This window comes from Schistocerca serialis, chromosome 5 (assembly GCF_023864345.2).
Source record: "Schistocerca serialis cubense isolate TAMUIC-IGC-003099 chromosome 5, iqSchSeri2.2, whole genome shotgun sequence".
In the NCBI taxonomy this organism is placed as follows: domain Eukaryota; kingdom Metazoa; phylum Arthropoda; class Insecta; order Orthoptera; family Acrididae; genus Schistocerca; species Schistocerca serialis.
In genome coordinates, this window is record NC_064642.1 from 224,307,638 (window position 1) to 224,324,186 (window position 16,549).

A 16,549-nucleotide genomic window follows, 5' to 3' on the forward strand; every position below is an offset into this window, starting at 1 on the left:
TTTCTCCTTTCATCAATTAAATTCAACATTTCTTCTGTTACCCAAGGATTTCTATCATCCCTCGTCTTTTTACCTACTTGATCCTCTGCTGCCTTCACTACTTCATCCCTCAGAGCTACCTATTCTTCTTCTACTGTATTTCTTTCCCCCATTCCTGTCAATTGTTCCCTTATGCTTTCCCTGAAACTCTGTACAACCTCTGGTTCTTTCAGTTTATCCAGGTCCCATCTCCGTAAATTCCCACCTTTTTGCAGTTTCTTCAGTTTCAATCTGCAGTTCATAACCAATAGATTGTGGTCAGAATCCACATCTGCCCCTGGAAATGACTTACAATTTAAAACCTGGTTCCTAAATCTCAGTCTTACCATTATATACTCTATCTGATACCATTTAGTATCTCCAGGATTCTTCCAGGTATACAACCTTCTTTCATGATTCTTGAACCAAGTGTTAGCTATGATTAAGTTATGCTCTGTGCAAAATTCAACAAGGCGGCTTCCTCTTTCATTTCTTCCCCCCAATCCATATTCACCTACTACGTTTCCTTCTCTCCCTTTTCCTACTGACGAATTCCAGTCACCCGTGACTATTAAATTTTCGTCTCCCTTCACTATCTGAATAATTTCTTTTATCTCGTCATACATTTCATCAATTTCTTCATCATCTGCAGAGCTAGTTGGCATATAAACTTGTACTACTGTAGTAGGCATGGGCTTTGTGTCTATCTTGGCCACAATAATGCGTTCACTATGCTGTTTGTAGTAGCTAACCCGCACTCCAATTTTTTTATTCATTATGAAACCTACTCCGGCATTACCCCTATTTGATTTTGTATTTATAACCCTGTAATCACCCGACCAAAAGTCTTGTTCCTCCTGCCACCGAACTTCACTAATTCCCACTATATCTAACTTTAACCTATCCATTCGCCTTTTTAAATTTTCTAACCTACCTGCCCGATTAAGGGATCTGACATTCCACGCTCCGATCCGTAGAATACCAGTTTTCTTTCTCCTGATAACGACGTCCTCTTGAGTAGTCCCCGCCCGGAGATCCGAATGGGGGACTATTTTACCTCCGGAATATTTTACCCAAGAGGACGCCATCATCATTTAATCATACAGTAAAGCTGCATGTCTTCGGGAAAAATTACGGCTGTAGTTTCCCCTAGCTTTCAACCGTTCGCAGTACCAGCACAGCAAGGCCGTTTTGGTTAATGTTACAAGGCCAGATCAGTCAATCATCCAGACTGTTGCCCCTGCAACTACTGAAAAGGCTGCTGCCCCTCTTCAGGAACCACATGTTTGTCTGGCCTCTCAACAGATACCCCTCCGTTGTGGTTGCACCTACGGTACGGCCATCTGTATCGCTGAGGCACGCAAGCCTCCCCACCAACGGCAAGGTACATGGTTCATGGGGGGGAATTCTGTTTATGTTTTCAAATAATACCAAAAGGTAAACTATTATAGTTCCTAACTGAATTTAATTCCCCTAAGTGTCGGTTGTTGGTTCAAATGGCTGCGAGCACTATGGGACTTAACATGTGAGGTCATCAGTAGTCCTAACTAACCTAAGGACATCACACACATGCATGCCTGAGGCAGGATTCGAACCTGCGACCGTAGCAGCAGCGCGGTTCCGGACTGAAGCGCCAAGAACCGCTCGGCCACAGCGGCCGCCCTCGGTTTTTGGTATTTAAGGTAATTTTCTCTAAGTTTGAAAATACCCCAGCTAGAAAGCTGTGATTTTGCAACCAGCTTCTTTTTAATACCAAAAGGCTACATATTAAGTTTTATCAAACTTGAATAATATTTAGTATCGTTTATTTAGATTCTTATGGGCTTTAATATTGTGGCGCTGGAACTGACACCAGTAGCACTTCCCACGGCCGTCCTAGCGACAGGTGCGAGTGAATCACAGCGAGATACAAGCGGCTGTCACCGCCACCGGCTCCAAAGCTATGAGCCCGTACTGCATTAGAACACTATTGCGGATTGACGCGCGACGTTGCAATCCTTACTCAACCAGTGATTGTGCTTACCCCCCTAACGACATATTCGACTACGAGATATTACATGTAATCTTCCTTTTCTTCCAGTACTGTCCCCCACCCTCTCCAACCCTACCCCTGCCGGCTTCTTTGGTGACCTCAGTAGCATAAGATATATCCTCCTATTTTTCCCCCTGGCCCACCACTCTTCTGAATCTCACTCCACTGACTAGTGCGCACAGTTCAGAACAGACAATGACCTACACAAATCCCTCTGTTTTTCAAAATATTTGCTGTTGTAATCGACAGTCTAAACACTCCTTTGTTACAGCTCTCCACGCCAGTCTACCCTGTGCAAGTCTGTATGTGACTTCTGATACCTATCTCCACTCCAACACCCTTGCTCTATTCATGCATTGGTGTTGTGGAGGAGCGAGTGAAATGGTACGCTTACGACTGGTCGAAAGTAGTAAAAAGCGCCACAGAGAGAATGGCACTCCGCCTCCCATGTTTCTCTTGTGCTGGGGCAAGCATGTGAATTGTCTGACCTGCCCAAGGTTGTGCAGCAACATCATTCAAAAAATTATAATAATTAACATGATGCCAATTACAGTCCAATACGTTCAAATACGTTTAAAGATACCACAGCCATCGTTTACCAGTAATTAATATGAATTCATGTCTTTTATAATTTTTAGGGGCGTGAAATGTTAAAGCTACAAACCTGAATTCTTGATAGTAGGTGTATTTTTTCGTACAATCGTCACCCTGCAGTTTAGTTTTCGAGGTTTTCATGAAAATTTACATTCTAGCCAAGAATAATTTTGCAGATTATCTACCCCTTAAACATAAATTAGGCAGTGTAAATTTCACCACCGTATTGCTATTATGGATTAAGGCACCGAGCGAGGTGGCGCAGTGGTTAGACACTGGACTCGCATTCGGGAGGACGACGGTTCAATCCCGCGTCCGGCCATCCTGATTTAGGTTTTCCGTGATTTCCCTAACTCGCTCCAGGCAAATGCCGGGATGGTTCCTTTCAAAGGGCACGGCCGACTTCCTTCCCCATCCTTCCCTAATCTGATGAGACCGATGACCTCGCTGTCTGGTCTCCTTCCCCCAACAAACCAACCAACCAATTAAGGCAACTCCACCAATTTCCTATATAATAACTGTAATTCTGCTTGGTGTAGAGGGAATGAAGGGGAAGTGGAGGAGGAGCGCGAATAGTTTCATTAAAAATTGTAAAGGACGTACTTAAATAAAAAGAGAGAGCAGATTTCAATAGTATATTCTAGAAGAAAATAATTATCTAGTATAGAAAATTTACTTTGAGATTTGTTGCGCGAGGATGCTCTCCCGGCAGCTGGATACACTAGCGCTAGGAAATCTGCTGCTGCCGTCTCCGTCAACACCGCGTAACAAAAGCAACACCTTTACAGGTGGAGGAACCAGTCTTAGGTGGTCGTTCCGTGCGAGCATCCCGTTGCAGAAGATGGAACTGCATAGCTATAACCTTTGTTACAGCTGCTGAGCGCGAACCTCTGGCGGCTTATTAGGAGAACTGAGGTATAGCGTATTAATAACTGTACCAGTTTTCAGTGTTTTTGTGTGTTTGATTTAAAAGAAAACTGAAGTTCATGAATACTACAGATGAACTGAGTTAACATAATTCCAATAAAAATATCCTCATTGTCACACAACGTCACTAAGCAAGAATTTTTTAGCTATGCAAAAGTGAGATGTTAATAAGTGAAGTGAAAACTACAGGTAACTCCTTACAATTTTTTTCAGTTTGCCTATATGGTTAGTTTAGGGCCCCTTGACCGGCCGATGTGGCCGAGCGGTTCTAGCCGCTTCAGTCTGGAACCGCGAGACCGCTACGGTCGCAGGTTCGAATCCTGCCTTGGGCATGGATGTGTGTGATGTCCTTAGCTTAGTTAGGGTTAAGTAGTTCTAAGTTCTAGGGGACTCATGACCTCAGATGTTAAATCCCATAGTGCTCAGAGCCATCTGAACCATTTTTAGGGCCCCTTGAGACGTGTATAAATAGATCAGTGTTAACTTTGGAGAATGGCTTTTCATTATCGTTCAGAGAGAGGATGGCACTGAAATAAATCATATTGAAAAGTATCTGAGTGAGTAAATCACAGGTAAAAATACGTCTCGGTACACCCTGGTGGCGTTTAACAATTTCTACTTCTCATACTACGGAATCAAACAAACTGCGTTTCCTTTGACTGGGATTTTATTATACTGGTAACCAGTTTTAGACTTACTAAATCATCATTAAATAACAACTGTTGGCGACAGGAGGGGCGTATGGCCACCGTCTGCCATTAACATTGCCAAATCCGAAAATTTAGATGTCGTCTCCGTGAAGATATAGGATAAAGACCAGAAAAAGGCGATCAGACAAAAAGTGACCTGCGTTTTCGAAAACACTGTGCACTGGAAGAAACTAAGTCTTAAAAATTAACGATATTAAAGGCTGCACATAATTTTTGATGATTACATTCGGCTTGATCTGTCAGTTAAGGTGTTAATGAGTTGTGTTAGATGGCTTATGTTTAGTATAGTGTGATAAGTCGTTTGTCGTAAGAAATTGAGAGTGTAAAGTAGGTAAATAGTGGCCTTAAACTGACACAGAATTGTTACCATTATTATTATTATTATTATTATTGTTATTGTTGTTATTATTTGCCGTAGATAGATACCGGTTACTATGTATAATACTATATGGAGGTAATGTAAAGACAGTGTAAGGACATTAGAGTATTGAATGGTACTACCATTTAAATTCTAATACATCCATGGTAAGTTTGTCCCCCCTAAAATGTTTTCCTACTCTACCGTAAGTCAAACCGTCCTGCTCTATCAGCTATGTCCTGCCTAATCCCATGAGCAAAGATTCTGTGTCCTTAGTTTTCAAAGATTGGCTTCTTGCACACTAGAGTCCTTGCAGACGTTATTCAGTTATCATATGATGGCATGATATGCCAAAAATAGATTAGTAGGAAACCATTATTACTGGAAAAAATGCAATTTGTTTGTTTCTGATTCGCAATATTACATCATTCCCCACAGAAAAGACGGAAGTGCTGAGTAAGACAAACACATTTCATTCCCTATTTTTATCTTATTCCCCTACATCCACTCAGCTATATTTGCAGGGCATGGATTTCAGATCAAAATATCTCCACCATGGACTTCATAAAGCCGCTGGAACGGATCTGACCCCCTCCATCTGCTGTTTTGCGTGTATCGACAGCCCCAAATACAGCACATTTCGAGGGGAAATCTTCGTAATGTACGACACCACCACATTCCATCAACCTGGGAGTAACGAAGCTTTTATATCAGTACTGAATGTTGGCACCGTGACCAATACGAATATTTACAATTAAACATTATTGTACAGACAAAGACATACAGACAGATCTACCCCTACAGAAATCTGAAAAGGCGGCCACCTTCGAACAATGTCACGCAATTATGTATTACAGAATTATAAGTTATTTAGTTTGAGTGCCGGCCGCAGTGGCCGAGCGGTTCTAGGCGCTTCAGTCTGTTACCGCGCGACCGCTACGGTCGCAGGTTCGAATCCTGCCTCGAGCATGGATGTGTGTGATGTCCTTAGGTTAGTTAGGTTTAATTAGTTCTAAGTTCTAGGAGACTGATGACCTCAGAAGTTAAGTCGCATAGTGCTCAGAGCAATTTGAACCATTTAGTTTGAGTGATAATAAATAATTCACATTGTTCGCGAAATGTGCTTATTGTTACACCTGCAATTTAGAGCGATAAATCAGTAACACGAAATTCTTGATATTTAGCTGCACTTTGAGCTTATTTCTGCGTGTGGTACTACTCTTATCTTCCCACTACAGTAAATATATGCTTCACCGTTCACACGTGCTTTCTTAATAACGTTTCTTTTATATTCTTCACTTCTCACTACATCCTTCTTACTTTTCTTAAGTGAAACATCAAAGCACAATCTCGTTTCCACTGTTTTCAAGATTTGTGAATTTGTTTCTCGATTCTAGGGCTCACGTGTGACAAAGTATAAAAGAGTAATATTTTGACGGTACTAGTGCTCAAGCGTAGGAAAGCAAAAAAGTTTGCAAGTCAGTGACTTATAAACCTTTCTGCTATACAGCTTATTGCCGGATAAGATTTGTCACCCTAACTATACAATGACATAGCCACCTTTCTGTTTAGAACGTGTGTGTATCTGTATGGATACAGAAATGTTTATATCTTGTTTCCCACCAAAAAATGACTTACGTATCTTTCTGTAATGACACTTTCAATCAGAAAATGAGTAAGACAAAGCAGTATTCTAGCCTTTCCATAGAAAAACTAGACGAACTATGGAACAAAAAAATCTGGACGTGAAGCGAACTGAATTCTCTTTTGCTCCATAAATTTTCAGACCTTAATAAATGATAAAGTAAACTCTGCCCTAACAGGCCATGAAGGCCCAACGCTGCCGACCGGCCGCTGTACCATTCTCAGCCGAAAGGCATCGCTGGATGCCGATATGGAGGGGCATGTGGTCAGCACATCGCTCTCTCGGCCGCATGTCAGTTTACAAGACCGGAGCCGCTACTTCTCAATCAATTTGCTCCTCAGTTTGTCTCACTAGGACTGAGTGCATCCCGCTTGCCAACAGAGTTCGGCAGACCAGATAGTCAGCTATCCGAGTGCTATCCCACCCCGACGGCGCTTAACTTCGGCGATCTGACGGGAACCGGTGTTACCACTGCCGCAAGGCCGTTAATTATAGTGAAACGTAATTATGGGTAACACACACTTTCTAAAGTCTCGGTAATTATGTAAAATTTGGAACCAAAATTGTATTACGAAGCAAACAGAAAATAAGGACACGTGATATCTAAGTTGAAAGAAATAAAATACACTGGAAGAAAATAAATGCGACACCCTCACGGAGAGTGGCGTTTTATTGACAAGTAAGGTGACAGATAGTTCTTCTTTGTAAGAGTGTATGATAACAAATTCACATCCAATGAAACACACGAGTTACAGTACAGCCAGTCCAGACAGTTGCAGCAGTGCACAGTGTACTGGAGGCCGAACCGCACAATATCCCTGGGTTCGGTGTGTGGGGGCGGAGGGGTGAAGTGGACTGCGCTAGTCATCGCAGGGTTGTGGACCACTGCGGCTGCGGCGGGGACAGAGCCTCTCCGTCGTTTCTAAGTCCCCGGTTAACATACAATACATACAATACAATACACCTTCTTTCTGTTATGCTTCAATTTTTGACGGGCTGTCCACAGGACCATCCTACCATTAAATCTAAGGGAGGAACGAGCGGGAATTTCCCTTGTTAGAAGCGATGGGAAGTGGCTCCGGAGAAGACTGACGAGCACCAACTGGACAGATGGAAAAACCAGTGAAGATGTTCAGAAAGACACCAGTGAGCAGGGTAGCCTCATAAAAACTATGCAGACATGTTCAAGAAAACTTTTTGGACATATATGGATATTCAGTAAGAATTTAACAGATATAATGGACGAAAAAATCAAGGAAAGAAAAGGAAGAGGTGACCATTGGAAGCAACACAGAGCCAGAATTACCAGTAATTGAAAAGGGCAGCACTGAAAGAGGGTAAAATTTTCAGTGACAAAACATAAACTTTAGAAAACTGACTATAGTGAAGTTCAATAAGGACACTCTGTTCTCACCACATTGGGAAACAAAGACTGGCAGCGAACGGAAACAAGTGAGTATCGGTTCGAAGTCGTGCCTCGCCTTCCGACTTCCACCGCAACTGTTTCTCACGTCAACCAACAAGCCAACATCTACCAGTTTTCCTAAGTCCCGAACACACACGAACGAAGGATGGACAGCGATATAGCCGGCAGTCAGTAACTCTCTTTTATCAAGCCACACACACGAGCGATTTACCAAGTAATTCCTACTAGTACTTCGTATCCTACCGTGTCCTGTAGTTCCGCTACGGGAAATGAACTTAACCGCATTGGCAACTGACCTTAGTATGTCCACACGAATTTAAAAAAAAAAGATGAAGGAACGATATTGAGTGTTACTAAACTTATTTTGAAACGCTCTTCTTACGAATTTTAAGCTATATTACAGAACAGATTAGTTTTCTATTGATGCCAAGTGCGCTATGTACATCTTTTCTGCTGTATTTCATAATACATATTAAAGTCATCAGTTCACTTTCCGTTTGTTACTCTTGTACTTCCACTGCTAGAATTTGCACAATGAGTTCTCAGTGTCGATGTATCTATAGAAATAACAGTAGCCGCCCGACTGGTTTCCGTATCTCTTGTCTTTGAGGGAATGCTATGTTACATCAAACGAAAAAAACTTAAGTATAGTTGTAGAACAGGTAGATCTAAACATTTATCATAGAATGTCCACTTAATTTTACCTCATTCTCTTTCTACATTTACATGAAATCTGTATGTCTGCTCTATAATTCACACTTTAATGCCTGGCGAGGTTCATCAAAATAATTTCATACTATTTCTCTACTGTCTCATTCTCAATCAGCAGGAAACACGAGCACTTCAACCTTTCCGTGTGAACTCTTATTGCTTTTATTTTGTTACTATAAGGTGGCTGTCGACAGACTATTTCTGTATCCGGAGGAGAAAGTTCCCGATTCAAATTTCGTGAAAAGATCTTGTCGTGACAAGAAACGACTTTCGTTTAATAACTGCTAACATATACGCGGCACTTTTAGCTATTGTACGGTAAGAGCTGCCGTTCTCTGAACTATTTCGATATCCTCCGTCAATCCTATCTAGTAAGGATCCCATACCCCACAGCAAAACGCCAGCAGAGGGTGGACAAGTGTATTGTAGGCAGTTTGTTCAGTACACCTGTTGCATTTTCCAAGTGTTCTACCAATACATCCCTATCTTTGGTTTGCTTCCCCGGCAACATTAACTGTGTGATGGTTCCAGTTTAAATTTTTCGTGATTGTAATCCCTAGATATTTAGTTTGATTGACCGCCTTTAAATTGTGTGATTTGTCAACGGTTTTCTTCTAGTACTCATTGCGATGAGCTCACACCTTTTATTACTTAAGGTGAATTGCCACTTTTTGCACCATACAGATATCTTGTCTAAATCATTTTACAATTTGTTTTGATCTTCTGATGATTGTTAAAAGATAAATGATATCATCGTCCTCTAGAATTCTAAGAAGGTTGCTCAGACTGGAGGTGGACCCCTCCACGCCCACACTGGAATGATGGCCAACTGACTGCTCAGATTGCATCCTAAATCGTTTATATACTTGCAGATTAGAAAGTGATGAGAGACTATAACACTTTCTTGCAGAACGGTAGACATCATATCGGTTTTACTCGATAATTTTCCGTCGGTTATTACGAACTGAGACCTGTCGAAAAGGAAAACGAATATCCAATCGGACAACTCAGATGAAACTGCATAGGAACGCGATTTGATTAGATGTTAGGTGTGAGGGAAGATGTCAAAAGCCCTACGGACATCTAGCTTTATATAATAATTCTGACTTCCCCTGTCCATAGTACACAGTACTTCATGAGAATGAAGACACAGTTGTGATTCACACGAGCGATATTTTCTGAATCCGTTTTTTTTTTAGAGGTAATTCATAATGTTCACACACAGAATATGTTGAATGGACGTCAGTGATAATGCTCTGTAATTCAGAGGATTTCTTCGTTTCCTTTCCTGAACATTTGTGCAACTTTCCAGTCTTCAAGTATGGATCTTTTGTCGAGCGTGCTGTTGCACATGATTTCGGGTTATGGAACTATTATATCAGAATGCTTTGAATAGAAACTAATTGGTATAAAATCTGGAGTGAAAGATTAGCATTTAGTAATTGAGATAATGTCCAGTTCTAAGTTACCGATTTGACAGTAGTTCTTGATTCTAATTCTAGAATATTTACTTCGTCTTCCTTGGCGAAGGAATTTTAGTAACTACACTTAAAGTGGCATTGTCATCGGTAGCATTATCTTTGTTATCACACAGTAATGGTACTGACTCTATCTTAACGCTCGTGTGCTTTTCATTCTCCTTTGATTTTCTGCCAGGTTTCGAGACAGTTTCGTTGTTGAAACGATTAAAAGCATATCTTTAGAAGCTAAAATCTACTATGTTTTCATTTCTTTCATAAATAACACAAAACTCCCGAATGGAACGCTGCGTATCGAGCCTATGGCTACGAGCAGCTCGTTTACTTCTGAAGCACAAGTTTCCAAATGCTGCCCACTGCAAACTCTAAAGGGTATCACAGTTGTACATTTGTATTCCTTCTTAACATAATCGGCAACTTCACTTTTCACGGTCGTGATTTCTAACGTACATTCCCTACTCCACGCAAGGGTAAGGAAAATAAGCAAAACCAAACTAACATCTGGCTGTGGCTAGATACTTCCGTTGACGATTTTTCCATGTCTGTGAATAAATTTCAGAATTTTAACTCTGCCTTCTGCAGAGCACAGTGTCTTCCTTTTTTCTCTATTTACCCAAACACGTTTCAACTCTGTCAAATACACACACGCACACATACAGATAGAGTTGCACACACACACACACACACACACACACACACACACACACACACACACACACAGAGAGAGAGAGAGAGAGAGAGAGAGAGAGAGAGAGAGACTGACAGACAGAGAAGTGAGCGCGCACTTCCATACATATAAACATAAATACACGAAACAAATTAATCCCCACCAGCTGCACCACGAAAACCCGCATAAAACGTAAAATTAGCCTCATACTGGACAAAAACAACTAGATGAACAACGTGAGCGCTGACGATAATATGGCGATCCTCGATGAGTATGGAAACATACGTTTTCTCCCGAATCTCACTTCTGCGTATGAAAACATTTGATACTAGACGAGAGTGAAGTGGAAACGATTTGAAAAACAGCCCATGTAATTACAACATGAAACACGACAAAGAAGGACAGAAAACGTGAGTACAGGCCATGCAACACTAGTACTCTAAATTAAAAATCCTTTAAGCAAGTTCTTCCAGCTACTTTGCAGATGACATGGTGTCAATATATTAACTGGTGTAAACGCAAGTTGACCTGTACAAAACCACTTTAACAATTGATTTAGTTGCAGGAGAGTTACCATTTTATATAGAAAAACGCAGATTTATAGTTTGTAGTCCTAAAGAAATGTATCATTGTTCCTATAGCAAAGAAGGCAGCAGCTACAAAATGTGAACAGTACCGAACTCCAAGTGTAATACCGTAATACCGCATACATCAAAAATTCTCATAAAAATAGTTCTGAAGAGAATTGAAGAGAAGGTGGAGGATATGCTGAGTGAAGATCAGTTTGGTTTTAGAAGGGGATTGGGAACAAGAGAGGTGATTCTGGCACGGAGACTCGTTACCGAAAAGCAATTATAGAAAAATAAACCAACTTATATTGCCTTTGTAGACATGGAAAAAGCATTTGATAACGTTATCTGGCAAAGGATGTTCAGAGTGCTGAGGAAAAGTGGAATAAAGTACAAAGCGGTCCGTATGAAACTCAGTTTCTGTAAGAATGAGGTGGCGGTGATTAGGAACTGTCACCGGTAACAAGAAGCAAATATTAGAAAAAGGGTAAGACAAGGATGTGTTCTCTCTCCTCTTATATTCAATGCTTAATTCAAGAAGCTATAGATAAAGTTCGAGAAATTACTGAGGTGGGGATCAAAATTAATGGGCAGAAGATAGACATCCTACGTTATGCAGATGATATTGCTATAATCACGGACACAAAATAAGATCTAGAGGAAGTCCTCAGAACAACGTAAAAATTCTATGCAATCAGTATGGAATGAGAATAAACAAGAAAAAGACTTGAGTGATGTTATGCAGTACAGGAGCAGAATATGAACCTCTGAGAATGAGAATTGGAAGAGAGGAGCTAGAAGTGATAGTGAAATTTACTTACCTGGGAAGCAAAATCACAAGGAATGGTTGAAGCTGGAAATAAATTGCGAGCACAATAAAAAAGGCCAAAATTACATTTAATCGGAGAAGGAACTTACTCACCAGCATCAACATCAGTCTGAAAATAAGAAAACGTATCATGAAAGGTTTCGTTTGAAGTGTGGCCCTATACGGATGTGAAACTGGGACAATTGGAAGAGAAGAGAGAAGACGGCTAGAGTCCCTGGAGAAGGATGATGAAGATCTGCTGGAGAGACAAAGTAACAAATGAAGAGGTTCTCAGAAGGGTACAGGAAACCAGATCTCTGTGGAGGCACATCCAAACAAGAGGAGACAAACTTGTAGGGCACATCCTACGACACAATAACATCATTGTAACAATAGCAGAAGGAGCTATTGAGGGAAGGAATCAGCGTGGGCGACCAAGGATATCATACACGCAACAGATCATGAAAGACGCTGGAGGTAATACGTACGTGGAAATGAAGAGGAAGGCAGACAAAAGAGTGGAATGGCGCTCTGCTGCAAACCAACCTCAGGGTTGACCACTAAAAGAAGAAGGAAGAAAAGTCCTAAAGAAAGAAGGGGCTGACAAGTGCGAATATTACCGAACTTCAGTTTAATAAGTTATGGATGCAAAATAATAACACGAACTCTTTACAGATGACTGGAAGAACTGATGGAAGACGACTTCGGGGAAGATCAGCTTGGATTCCGCAGGAATGCGGGAGCACGCGAGACAATACAGACTCTGCGGCTTATCATAGGAGATTGGTTAAGGAAAGGCAAACCTACTTCCATAGCATTTGTAGATTAGTGAAACCTTTTAATAGTACTGAATGGAATATTGTTTTTGAAATTCTGAAGGTAGCACATGTAAAATACAGGGTGCGAAAGGCTACTTACAACGTCGAAAGAAGACAGACGGCAATTTTAAGAGTCGAGGGGCATGAAGGGAAGCTGTGGTTGAGAAGGGTGTGGGACTGGACTGTAGACTGTCCCAGATGTTGTCCATTCTGTACACTGAGCAAGTAGTAAAAGAAACCAAAGAAAAATCTGGAATAGGAATGAAAGTTCAAGGAAAAGAAATAAAAACTTCAAAGTTTGCCGATGACATTGTAGTTCTGTCAGAGACAGCAAAGGACTTGGAACAGCAGCTGAGCGGAATGGATGATGTTTTGAAAGGAGGATATAAGATGAATATCAGCAAAAGTAAGACGTGGATAATGCAACGTAGTTAACTTAAACCAGGTGATTCAGAGGGAATTAGATTAGGAAACGTTACGCTTAAAGCAAGTAGATGAGTTTCATTGTTTGGGCAGCAAAATAAGTGATGACGGCCGAAGTTGAGAGGATGTAAAATATTGCCTGGCAATGGCAAGAAAACCGTTTCTGAAGAAGAGAAATTTGTTAGCTTACAATATGAATTAAAGTGTTGGGAAGTCTATACTGAAAGTATTTGTATGGAGTGTAGCCATGTATGGATGTAAAATATGGACGATAAAAAGTTTAGATAAGAAAAGAACACAAACTACAGAATAATGTTGAAGATTAGAGGGCTAGATCTCATAACTACTGTGGAGGTACTGAATAGAATTTGTAAGAAAAGAAATTTGTGGTGTAAATGATAATTAAATGGACACCCTAGCTGCAAAAAGGCGTTGATGTACTTCATTGGGGACCTGTAGAAAACATGTGCCCGGACTGGGACTGGAACCCGGGATCTCCTGCTTACATGGCAGACGGTCTATCCATCTGAGCCACCGAGGGCACAGAGAATAGTGCGCTTGCAGGGACTTATCCCTTGCACGCTCCCCGTGAGACCCACATTCCCAACATGTCCACACCACTACATTCGCAGTGCGCCTAATAGATGTTTGGTGTGGACATGTGGGGAATGTGGGTCTCACGGGGAGCGTGCAAGGAATAAGTCCCTGCAGGAGCAATATCCTCTGTGCCCTCGGTGGCTGAGGTGGATAGAGCGTGTGCCATGTAAGCAGGAGATCCCAGATTCGAGTCCCGGTTGGGGCACACATTTTCAACATGTCCCCAATGAAGTACATCAACGCCTGTTTGCAGCTAGGGTGTCCATTTATTTATCATTTTATTTCTAGCAAATCTGCATGACCGTCAACTGTAACTGTTCTTTCGGGAACAGATAATGCCGTCATATATAAATGTGTAGTGTAGCCTGACTAGAAGAAGGGACCGGTTGCTAGGACACATTATGAGACAGCAAGGGCTATCCAACGTAGTACTGGTGTAAAGTATGTATGTGGGAGGAGGGAGGCTGAGGGTGGGAGGGAGGGGAAAATCGTAGACGGACACCGAGAGATGAATACAGTAAGCAGTTTCAGAGGGATATAGGTTGCAGTAGTTAACGGAGATGAAGAGATTTGCATAGGATAAAGAAACAAGGACAGCTGACTTAAACCAGTCTTCGCATTGAGGACCTCGACAACAACTGCTCTAAAATGGTAAAACAACAATTAATTTTGGGTAATGTTTCTCAAAAGGCAGAGTCTTAAAACCAAAATTTAAAGCTGAACAAAACTTAATAACCACGGTTAACAGTAAGATAAACGAATCGATACCTGGCAGCCATTATGCCTCACGGGTGACACATCAGACTGTTTGGGAATTACTAGTCATCAGCGACACATCACAGACATCCGCATTTTTTTCACACACGTGCAGACACACCGTTCATCCTGGCGAGGGACTGCTGTGATGCGAGGGCACTATTAGTGAACGATTATCCCTTTCGCTGCTTTGCGCGTGTAAACAGGGCCTGTTATGACGTTCTCCAAGCGTTGTGGACGCGTCTAAGCGCACTGCTTGGGTTTTCCTACAGTGCTATTGACGGCTAAAGGCGCCCTGAGCTATCGATCTCTGACTGCTGCGAACGGGGTACTTCCATATCTCAGAGAATATAAAGTCCCCCGTATGTATGATACAAATTTGCCTCATTACCTGTTGTCATTTGCGAAAAAATCTCATTTCGACATCTCAAATCGTTTATGAAATGAGACAATTGTTATTACCACATGATACGCGATGCGCAAGAACATAAATGGGCGCGTCCTGTGCAGCCGTCGTTCGTATATGAAACCTAATAACTCGACAACGAAACGAGATATCTTCCTGCTCTTAATTTTAAATAAAATTTCGGTATCTCCTCTACATTTGATATATGCGATGTATGAGCTAAAATCAGCCATACCCACAGTGTATGCAGTACCTTTATACTCTTGTGAATACTTTAAATTTTCGTTCAATGTTTTGCTTAGTTTGGTGCAGAATAGCAATCAGAACGTAAGGTGGGCAAAAAATTTCTTTTTCATCGGTCTTCTGACTTGTTTCATGCGACCCGCCACGAACTTCTCTCCTGTGCCAACCTTTTCATCTCAGAGTAGCACTTACAAACTACATCCTCAATTATTTGCAGGATGTATTCCAATCTGTTTCTTCCTCTACAGCTTTGTCCTCTAAATATCCCTGTAATACCGTGAAAGTCATTGCCTGATGTCTTTATCTACTATCCTGTCCCTTCTTCTTGTCCGTGTTTTCCATATATTTCTGTCTTCCCCGATTCTGCGAGCAACCTCTTCGTTGCTTACACTATCAGTCTACCCAATTTTCTACATTCTTCTGTAGCACCACGTCTCAGATGCTTCAATTCTCTTCTGTTCTGTTTTTCACACAGTCCATATTTCACTAACCGGCAAAACTGTGCTCCAAATACATCCTCTGCCTCAAATTAAGGCCTATGTTTGATACCAGTAGATTTCTCTTGGTCAGGAGTAGATTTCAAAAGGCTCTGAGCAATATGGGCCAGCCATCAGCATTTGACGCGCTGTACAGCCATACCGAAAGTCGCCTCAGCAAGGAAGAGCACGTGTGTAGCAGCAAAAGGGTTAATACGGGTATTTTTCCTTAAAAAAAAAGAAGATATTGAGCGAGAGTGTCTCGTCATGGATGGGGCGTAGCCTCCCTTTTGGGTAGCGCAGAAACTGCGTGGTGCGGGCCCTGCTCCATCAAGCGGTCACACCCGACGGAAGCGCCACGTAACTGGGTCGCCCCAATTGCGCGATTGTGCGGTGCCCGGCACCGCCGGCTTCCTGGCTTGCAGACCTGCGAGTTGTTCCGCTTCTATTCACCCAGGCAGGTGACCCAGAAAGCGTCGCTCCCCGGTTGGGCTTCCTTTCTTCCGGCGGACGCGGCCAGCGTTGGTGGGCGCCGCGCCAGCCACCCACCCTAATTTCAATATGCCGCCGTATCCCTCCGCCGGGTCGGCGCCTTCTGGTCGCCGCCTTCTGCTCCCTCCCACCCCACAGAGAGCACCGCTCAGGGCCAACTTGCGCGTACATCCAATAAGCACTTTATCAGAATTACCGAGTGGATATCGGCTCCGCGCCGCCGCCTTATTAACTGCGCCGGAATTGCAGTCGCTCTGTTCTCCCTGCCTTGGAGCCGTTTTCAGCACGCCGCGGTCGCAGCGGCCAGCGGAAACCCGACTCGACTCGGCGAGCGGCCATGCAGTCGGAAAATTGTCCCCCAGATTAATGTCCCGGCCTCCTATCGCACGGGGCCT